The sequence below is a fragment of the Macrotis lagotis genome, chromosome 2, assembly GCF_037893015.1.
Source record: "Macrotis lagotis isolate mMagLag1 chromosome 2, bilby.v1.9.chrom.fasta, whole genome shotgun sequence".
In the NCBI taxonomy this organism is placed as follows: domain Eukaryota; kingdom Metazoa; phylum Chordata; class Mammalia; order Peramelemorphia; family Peramelidae; genus Macrotis; species Macrotis lagotis.
The window spans coordinates 56479004-56489813 of record NC_133659.1 but is presented as its reverse complement, the minus strand read 5'-3'; positions in this window follow the sequence as shown (position 1 = coordinate 56489813).

Genomic DNA, 10810 nt, shown 5'->3' with positions numbered 1-10810 from the left:
ATTTTAAAGGCACTTAAACTTCACCATAATGCAATCATGCCATAATGGTTCCATTATATTCCTTGATCTTCACAACAGCCCTGAGAAGTAGGTTATTATAGTCATTTTAAGAGGAGAAAATTGAAGCAGACAAAAGTTGAGTGACTTGCCTAGGGTCCCACAGTTAGTAAGTAGATAGCGTTGGATCTGAATTCAGGTCCTTCCTGCTCCAGACCCAGGATTGTATCTACTCTGCCACTTAGCTGGTAGCCAACTTTCCCTACTTGGACAACATCCCAGATCATTCTCATATCATGCAACGGAACTATAATTCAAACCCAAATCTTTACTTAAATAATTAAGTGCCCTTATTGTTTTCAAATAAAAATCATTTTGTCATTACTCAGTCTTTTTTGATTCTTTGTGATCCCATTTGCAGTTTTCTTGGCAAAGATACTAGAGTGGTTTGCTATTTCATTCTCCAGCATATTTTACAGATAGGGAAACTGAAGCAAAGAGATTTAAGTGACTTACCCAGGGTCAAACAGATATCACATGTCTAAGGCCTGATGTGAACTCCAGATGAGTCTTCCTGACTCAGTTCTTTCATTCTATCCACTTTACCACCAAGTTGTCTCCTCTTCCTCCTCCTTTTTCTCATCTTTTTTCTTTACCATCATCATCAATTATCATCATAATAATCATTCTTCATAGAACTTGTTAAGTGATTATGGGGGATACAAAGATGAACACAGCTTCTGCATATGAAGAGTTTACAGTACAAGGGAGGAGATAAACTATACATGTAATTATTAAGTTTTATGTAAAAAGTGCCATAGTAATAGTACAAAGTATAGGAATCTCTGGAGAAGAACAGATGGAAATAGGAGGAAATAGAAGTGAATACTGCCGATTGGAAGGTCACTGTTGTTTGTCCTTCATTCTGGAAGAGGACCGTGTCATCAAGAAGGTGATGCCATGACTTGCAAGTGAATTGGATTTAAGTGAGGGAGGGCTGAACTCTGTTCCAGAACCATCTGGGTCCAATGACAATATACATATCAGGATGACTGGAGATGGCCCTGGATACAGTGGGAGCCCTTGACCTTTTAAGCTAAGTTCTTTCCTGTATCTCAGTTTCTCTAAGGCAAGGTCCAATTGGCGATTAAGACTAGGTAAGAAGAAATGAGGCAAAGAATGACTTGTTTTACCAAGTTTAAAAAAATCAGTCTGGGAGGTGAAGACCCTCAGGGTTTCTGGAACAGAAATAATCACAATTTATTCTCATTCTGAACCTCAAACTAATAAGAACCTTAAAAAAGAAATCAAGGTCATAAGCTCCAAGATAACTTGCAAGCTATCAGAGATCAAAATTTACATTCCTTTGAGCAGAGCATCTGCAGATAAAGGCATGATACTCTATATGGACAAAGGGAGAGGAGGGAGGGAAGGAGGGAGGGAGAAAAGGAGAAAGGAAAGGATGAGAAGAAGGGAAGGAGGGAAGAAGTTGGCAATACACTGGTAGTGTGAATGTAATTTGATCCAACTATTCCAAATGTTGGAAGGTTGAAAGGTCAATGGAACAATCACTGAGGATGTAGAATTGAATCTGGACTTTAAAGGATGGAAGGATTGGGAGGTGGGAAGAAATGACATTTCAGGCAGGGAGAATGATCCAAGAAAAATCTAATATGGTGAAAAGAATGTGCCTGTGAATAAAGCATAGGACATGTGAAGGAGAGTTGTTGGTAATAAACCTGGAAGGAGAGGTTTGAGTCTAATGATGATCTTTGAAAACCCTGATTGGTGAATTTGTATTTGGAATATTCATTTTTCAGAAAGACCTAGCTTCAAATGTTAATTCAGATGTTTACTGGTTGTGTGACCCTGAGCATATCCCTTTACATTTCTGATTGTCAGTTTCCTCATCTATAAAATAAAGAAGTTGGATCCAACTTCCTTCATGGTCTTTTCCAGCTTGAATTCTATTAGATTTTGATTAGTTATTCGAAAAGTATGATGTCTTCCCACATGGTAAGGTGAAGATACCGATACCGATAGAGTTAGAATTAGAAGACCCAGACTTGAATCTCAACTCTATCATTTATGAGTTACAGGACTTAATATTGTCCTCATGTAAAAAGAGGGGCTTGGGTCTCTAAGATCTTTTCTAATTCTGTTATGGTCATGTTTAATAAAGGACATAGAAAAAGAAGGTAGGAAGGAAAGAAGGCAAGCAGGCACTAAATAAATGCTTTTTTCCTTCCATTCAGTAAGGTGACGGTAACCACTAAGTGCTTTTGACCTTAAGAACTGTTTTTGGCATAATCAAATGGGTACTTTGAGACAATTAGTTTGGAAGTCCTATGTGAAATGGACTAGACCAGAGAGAGGACAAAGGTAAGAGAATTAGGAGGATAGTGCAACATTTAAGGGAAAACATGAGCAAGAGTATTGAGAATAAAATGGAAAATAAGGGATCCATATGAGAAACAAGGAAAAATCAACAAGATAAGAATCTTCATTAGCTGTAAGAGAAATAAAAAAAAACTCTGAAATTTCAAACTTGGGTTAGAGGAAGAATGATAGGACTTTTCAAATATGATCAAATATGTTTTCTATCTTGATTTCTGAGAAATCATTAAACTATAAAATCCTAGATTAGTTGGCCTAGTCACAAAAGTTTTGGGATAAAGTGGAGAGGTGTTTATTGTCTGTCTATTCAAACTATTTCCAGACTCATAGGTTCATTGAATCATAGAGGACCTGAAAGAGTAGCTGAGATAGTGACTCATCTGGCATTGATGCCATTTTTGGACATGATCTTGTTGGGAATAATGGCCTGTAGGGAACTGATCCTATTCTGTACAGAAACTGAAGTTGAATCAGAGATATTATATCATGTGGTATTGTTAAGAGGGAAATTATTTGTACTTGGTTCTCCCATATCTTCAAAGGAAATAATCCTTTGTAAAAGTTAATCAATATTAATGGTATTGGGGAGCTAATTGAAAGCCCCTAACAATGGAGAGAGAGTATAGTGTGTAAGGGCTGGAGCCCATGGTAGTATAAAAGAGACATCCCAAATTTCCAGGTTAACCCAGCACCCTGCAAATGACATCTACTAGCCTGACTCTGAGGAACCATTATCCAGAGCATACTTGATAAATTATAATACTATCATACTAGTTCTACCCTTTCATTTTCTAGATTGGTTTGTGTAAATTCATATAACTAGTCAGACTAGAACCTGGATTCAGGTATTCCGGCCTCCTAGTGCAGTGCTCTTTCCATTAAAAAACTCTATTGAATTTCAATGACTCTGCTGTTGTTACCATTATTCAGGGAGAAAATGAGAAAAGCAACTACCATGGAATCATTAGTTTCTATTGCTGGCAAATCAATCTATCCAATTCAAGGGGAAAAAAATGTCCACTACGTGTTGTAGAGACACAGGAAAATTTCATTATATTATATTTCTTTAATATTTCATGTTCTTCAAAGGGCTTTCAAATTGTATTTTCTCATTTGATCCTCACAAAGATTGTGTTAGACCAAATTGATACCCTTCAGTATCTCCCAATCTATTAGTTCCTTCACTGTTGCCTAGACTCATCCCAGATCAATCCCATGCTTAAAAAAAAGTTTACTTGATCCTAACTACTCATCTTATATCCCTCCTCACTTTCACTACCAAATTGGTAGTATAATCTATCTTTACTTCCTCTCCTCATGTCAATTTTCCAATCTTATTACTCATTACTCTCTTCTAAATTAACAAGAATAGTTTAATTGCTGAATTCAATAACCTTTTCTCAGTTCTCTTTTTTCTTGACTTAGAAGTAGCAATATTCCCTTACCACTACCTTCCCCTTTCTGGATTTTCATGATGTATTTTGGTTCTCCTTCTGCTTCTCTAACCAATTCTTCTCAAGCTCCTTTGATCACTGTTCATGTCTTTCTTTACACTTCTGGTTTTACTCCATATAGGGGAACACTGGTAGATATTTATCAACTGGATCACTGAGGAAAAAAGGCCACACAACATGTTTTTAAATGCAATCTGCATTATTAACAGTTTGTCATTTTTTAAGACTGGACATATTTTAATGATATTTTATTCTTCTCAATTGTTATATAAAAACAATTTTATTTTAGTTTTTTTGTAAAAACCAATTTTAACATTCATTTTTTTTAAATTTTGAGTTCAAAATTCTCTTTCTTCCTTATTCCCTATTCCTATCCTGAAACAGTAAGAATTTGATATATATTTTATACATATGTAATCATGAAAAGCATATTTCATATTAGTCATGTAAAAAAAGACAAAATAAAGAAAATGAAAAATAGTATGTTTAATCTCCATTCATATTCCATCAGTTTAGTAGCCCATTTCATCAAGAGTTCTTTGGAGAGGCAGCTAGGTGGCTCAGTGGATAGAGTCAGGAGTAACTGACTTCAAATCTGGCCTAAGACACTTAATAATTACCTAGCTGTGTGGCCTCGGACAAGGCACTTAACCCCATTACCTTGCAAAAATCTAAAAAACAAAAAGAGTTCTTTGGAATTATCTGGGATCATACATTATTGTTATTACTTTAAGTATAATGTTCTGCTTCTTCTTACTTCATTTTGTATCATTTCATGAAAGTTTAAGTCTAGACAGTCCAACAAAATAATATAGCAAGCCCTAATTTGTAGTGCTTACTAACTTCAAAGGTGAAAATATTCACAAAGAAAATTTAACAACCTGCTTTTGTGAGTCCAGATGCACTGTTTCCATCATACCACTGACTTCCAGTAAATCATCTTAGAAACTCTTCTAAGAAGTGAGAAGCACTTTTCTCTATTGATGAACTCATAAACAATCATTAATTCAACTGTCATCTCTTGGAGAATAGCTACCATGTCTATATATCTAAATAGTTTAGGTTGGATCTAACTAAGCTGTGCATGTGATAGTTTAGGTTCCATATTGGAACAAAATGAGACCTTCTTAGGTCATCAGTAGTTTGCAAAAAGAGATTCATTTAGTGATAACAGGAGAAAGATATTCACCAAGAATAGTCATTGTGTATACCTCAGATTTATTCAGTGAAGGGAAGTACCTTTACTCAAGTCACTTATCATGACCCACCAACTCAAAACCAGGAAGGATCCCTGGAGTTTCTTGTATCTGTCTTGCACTCAGGTGACCAGGAAATGATTCTAATAGCCAGAACCTTCATTCCCTGAATCAATCAAATCTAAATGATGTTCTCAATACTTTTAAAGGAAAAATTAGCCCAGTTTTGCATGAGGGTTGGGTATAGTACAGTCCTACCTAAGTTTATTCCATCCTTGTAAAGTCTCAGATGACCTTCTACTTAAATGAGGTTAGGGAGGTTACTGGTCCATCTTGACCTCTGATATTCAAGCAGTCTGATATATAAGGAACATTTCAGGAAGAAAGAAACTTAAATGAAATATATAACAAGAAATGACTGCATCTGGGAGTCTCCAAAAGTCTAGTTCCATGTGGTGAATGATGCTGAATCTTTCCAGTTGTTAGTGAGTCCATTAGCATAAAAAAAATTACTAAAAGCTAGAGCAGCATAGAGAATGTCAGGATTAGAACAAAGATGATGCTTCAGGTCAAGTCACTAATCTTATCACAAATTAAGCAGACTTGGCCTCAAACATAGTGTTTCCCAGGAGTCACATTTCCCCCTCCCTGAATTGTGTTCTGCCACTGAATTGTCCCTCCTACTGGGGATTGTCCCTCTGTTCACACCTACAGGAGTCCAGGTATGCTTCTGTATAGTATTGTATAGTGAGTGTGGATTCTGTTGGGGCCTAACTTTATCTTTCTGTGCTGAGGGAAGGACTAATACACAAAAAAGCCAGAAACTTGCTAGGCCAATACATTTGCACCTACTCTATTTGAGAGGTGCAAGTAGAAACCATGTCTTCTGCAGTTGAAGAAGTATACCTGAGACCTAAACTCTGTTCTATGAAGGGGACCCTTACTGGGGCAGGGGGGTGGGGGAAGGAGAGAGAGGGACAGAGAGAGAGAGAGAGAAAAAAAAGAGAGACACAGAGCTAGAGACAGAGACAGAGACAGAGACAAAGAGTCAGAGAGAGACAAGATAAAGACAACAGAGAAGTTAAAAGTTTGAGAATGAGTATGGAAACTTTTTACCTATTGCAGCATCCCTGCCTATCCTCAGCTAATTAGTTGAGGGAATAAGTTTTACATTTTTCCATATCCCCACTTCTGGCTTTTGGTAAGAATGAAAAGCATTGTACATTTCACTCTAAGTAACAACATAATTCATGTGGCAAAATTCTGATTAACCAACTCAAATTCCAAATTAAAAATAAAAAATACAATTTTTTCTTCAATACAATTATTAAACAATACTAAAATTAAAGGGTTTTTATTTTCTTATTGTTGGAGTCTCCCCACCCTTCTCCCCTCAGTGGTTGGCCATGGGTTTAAGTCAATTATAGAACTAAGGACTACTGGTTCTGTAGCACTGTCATTTCCAGAAAGTCATGTAATACCAAAGAAATTTTTTATCTATTTATAAATAAATATGACTCTTTTAAAGTTAGGAGGGGCTTTCTTACAGAAGGTCTCCCCACAGAGTCATGTGTGATGATGGTCATTAGCAATAATAGGTTATCCATTACCAGCAAGGGCAGAAAACAACAGTTTCTCTAGAATGTGACCTTTTCCAGTGAGGGGAACATTCCTTTTTCTACCCCCCCCATTGAAATCCCTTCAGGCTGTTTTGAAGATAAAATGAGATATGAAGGTCAAACTAGGAGAACTTGAAGAAGGCTTAAATTACCAGTGTAGTAGGCCCAGCTAAAAGACAATTCACCAAAATTATCATCAAGGTGCACCTCTTTAGGAATCTACTCATAATGGGATTGCTGAATAACCCCAGGCAGTTTACTCTCCAGTCCACTAGGAGTTGAAAGTTGTTTATAGTAAACAACCACCATTTCTAAAGGCATCTTCCAAAGCCATATCAGATGAATGAAGGTCAATTCATGCTCACCTGCACTGCCTATCCCCCTCTTCAATGAGGTCACTATTTTTCAATCTTTTAAGACTCCACCAATTTTTCTAGGTTAAGAATTTTGGAAATCCTATAACTCCTTGTAACTACTTTGTCCTCAAGGGAAAAGGAAAGGATGTGAACAGTTTGAGTCTTTAGTCCCCAAATTAAACAAATTCACTAGGATGCAAGGAGGGGTCTCAATACTTTTTGAGGGAGAAAAAAAAAATTAACCTTTTTTTTACAGCACCATAATTTTCCCCATTGCCCTTCCTTTCTCCCTCCACAAGAATCATACTATATAACGTATAATAACTTAAAGCTAATAATAATAATAAAGAAAATAGTTTAACAAGTCTGATAATATGTTAAATGTGCAATGCTTGTGGACCCCCTCATTCTGCACAAAAGTGGGATTGAGGTATTTTTTTCATAGCTCTTCTTTCAAGCCACACTTTTTGCCTTTTTTTAATTTAACAATTTCGCAGTATTCATTGTTGATTTTTTTGAGGCCATCATTTTCATTTACATCGTTGTAGTAATTGTGTATATTTTCTTGGTTATGGTTACTTCATTCTGCATCAGAAGTGAGAATAATAATAATAATAATAATAATTATATATATACAAAGTCTTTAACAAAAATTCCATTTAATCCACACGACATTGAGAGGTAGGTATGAATATTACTATAATTATTATTCATATTTTACAGATGATGATTATCCAGTTAAGATGTACCATCCAACAGATGCCCTTCAATAATGATTTTCATTATTCACATTCATCAGTTCTCAGTGCACAATAATATATTATTATATTCCTATACTACTGTTTTCTTAGCCACTCCCGAGTTGATGGATTTGGACTTTATTTGCAATTCTGTGTTATCACAGAATAAATATATTGATGTATATGGGAAATTTCTTTTTACCAATGATCTTCTTGGATACAATCCTCATAGCAAAACCTTTGGGTCAAAGATTTGTGAACATTTCAGTACTTTATTTCTATAATCTCAAATTGCAATCCAAATAGTCTTATTCATGCAAAAGTGCATCAACAATGCATTAGTTTGCTTATTTTCCTCCAATCCTTCCTAAATCGACTATTTCCATAAACACACACACATGAATACACACTTACACATTTATACATACATCTATATGCATCCAAGTATGAGAGTGTGTGTGTGTGTGTGTGTGTGTGTGTGTGTGTGTGTGTGTGTGTGTGTGTGTGTGTGTGTGTGTATTTTTATCTTGGATATTGTATCAGAAAAGTTTAATTCAAAAATTTTTTTTTCAAATAATCAGTTATCTTTTTTTCAAATTGCCTCTTTTTTTTGTTTATGAATAAAGTTCCTATCCATAGCTATCGAAGGTATATAATCTGTTTTTCTCTCTTTTTTTAGAGACAATGGAGCAAGTACAAATTACAGTTTTACGCAAGACTATAGTAGGATTTTACAGAAATTTTAGTGGTGTTGATAATGCTACTTTTGAACAGAATAAAGGAACCTACAAAAAACAGTAATATATTAAAACATATAACAAGAAAATATCAGGAATCCAGATGTGTGTGAGTCAAGCATATAAAGGAGTGGTCTGTGGTTGCTGTGACTGCGGCCTGCTTTAGAACATGTAGTTTTGTGTGTTTACCACCTAATAATGTAGAGGTCTTATGCTCATTCATTCCCACATAATTCACACAAGTGTGTGCAGAGTTCTTTCAAAAAAATTTATGTAATATAACAAGCATTTCCATAACATAGTACAATAAAAAAGATGACTGCACATGAAACTACAAATCTACTCTGCACAATTTGCTATTCTTTTAAAATACACAACAAAATTATCTTGCAATTTTTTTATTCTCCTTTCCCCCATCCCATCCCCACCTTAGAGATGGTTACCATTAGACACAAATAGATAGTATCTTTCTCCATATGTCCTTTGGTATTTAAAAATAGTCAAAGTAACTTATTTGATCAAAATCATCCTTAAAACAATATTACTGTTACTCTATACAACGTTCTCTTGGTTCTATTCACCTTGCTCTTCATTATTTCTTGTTATTAACCTATTAAAACAACAACAAAATTTATCCCCTTTAAAGTCTCATCAAGAAAAAAAAATTAAATTTTACTGGATTAGTGAGTTCAAAGTAAGTCATCAATGTTACATAATTCTCACTGATCAGGTCGATTAGTCAAAAGTAGGTAATACCTGGAATCAAAGCTGAAGACAAAAGGTTGTTTCATTATTAACATACCAACATGAAAAACCTAGTGAATGAAGCAATGAGAGTGTGAATCTTAATATGACATTAATAGAAGGTTAAGAGAAATTACAATAGCATGCTAAACAGACCAGCACCATGGCACTGAAGTGGGACTAGAAAAATGGGATCTAGACTCACAACTTTCAGTTTCATAATGCTTGAATGTCTTTTTTAGGAAGAAAAGGAAAAGTGTGTTAAATGGTAGGGATGTGAATGAATTGATGCATCTAATCATAAATCTCAAAGCAAATTCCCAAATTTCAAATGAAATTATTCAATAACTACATCAACTTAACCACTGGACACCAAGTAGGCAAAGATCATTCAATTTAATTTATCATAATCTTCAAGGTTTTTCCACTGATGGAGAACCCAAATCCATGAGTACTGACCTGATACAGAAGTATCCCTTCATGCATCATCTTTTTTTTTATTTAGGTTTTTTTTTTTGCAGGGTAATGGGGTTAAGTGGCATGCCCAAGGCCACACAGCTAGGTAATTATTAAGTGTCTGAGACCGGATTTGAACCCAGGTACTCCTGACTCCAGGGCCGGTGCTTTATCTATTGCGCTACCTTGCATCATCTTCTAAAGGATTCCTAAATAATGGTGACATAGGCAGAGGAAGAGTCAAAAATCCATAAAATGTGATGAAGTCAAAAGAATTTTTTCATTGCTGATAAATTATAGGTCAACTATCTGAAGCAGCATTTAATTTATAGATACAGGTTGACAGACAAGTTTTGAATCTCTCTTTTTTAAAAATTGAAATTACTTGACCTAACAAAACCACTTGAAGATATATAACTTTTATCACTATGCTGAATGTTGACTTCAAGTTGTGATAACTTGCAGCACAGATGAATAAATAACTATATAGATGTCTTCTCAATGAGATTTAAAAAAATCTCTACAATACTCTTAAGTTTCCATTTAAAAAAATATCTATACTGGGGCGGCTAGGTGGTGCAGTGGATAGGGCACCGGCCCTGGAGTCAGGAGTACCTGGGTTCAAATCCGGTCTCAGACACTTAATAATTACCTAGCTGTGTGGCCTTGGGCAAGCCACTTAACCCCATTTGCCTTGCAAAAACCTAAAAAAAAATAGCTTTACTATGATATAATGAACAAGGCCAAAAAATCATTTGAGTTCTGTCCATGATTCTTTCTAAAACTAATTATTTTTAAAAAGAAAAAATCATTATTGCACTTAAACAATAACTTCTTATATTTTGATTGTCTAATTTAGGAAATTAATACATTAAAATTGGTAAGGTTAAAAATCCAAAATGCAAATTGTAAATATCCATTGGTCATTCTATACAGAGTATTTCATGAGGGTGGAATGGAATAGATAGTTAATACAGTATTTTATTTGCTAAGGGGAGAAACCCACCAGTTCCTAATTTTGGTTCACAGTAATTGTATTTTTTTCAGTATTTTTTCCTTCTGCAATTATATACTCCTCATTCCCCAATTCCCCTTTACTGTACCATTTCCACAA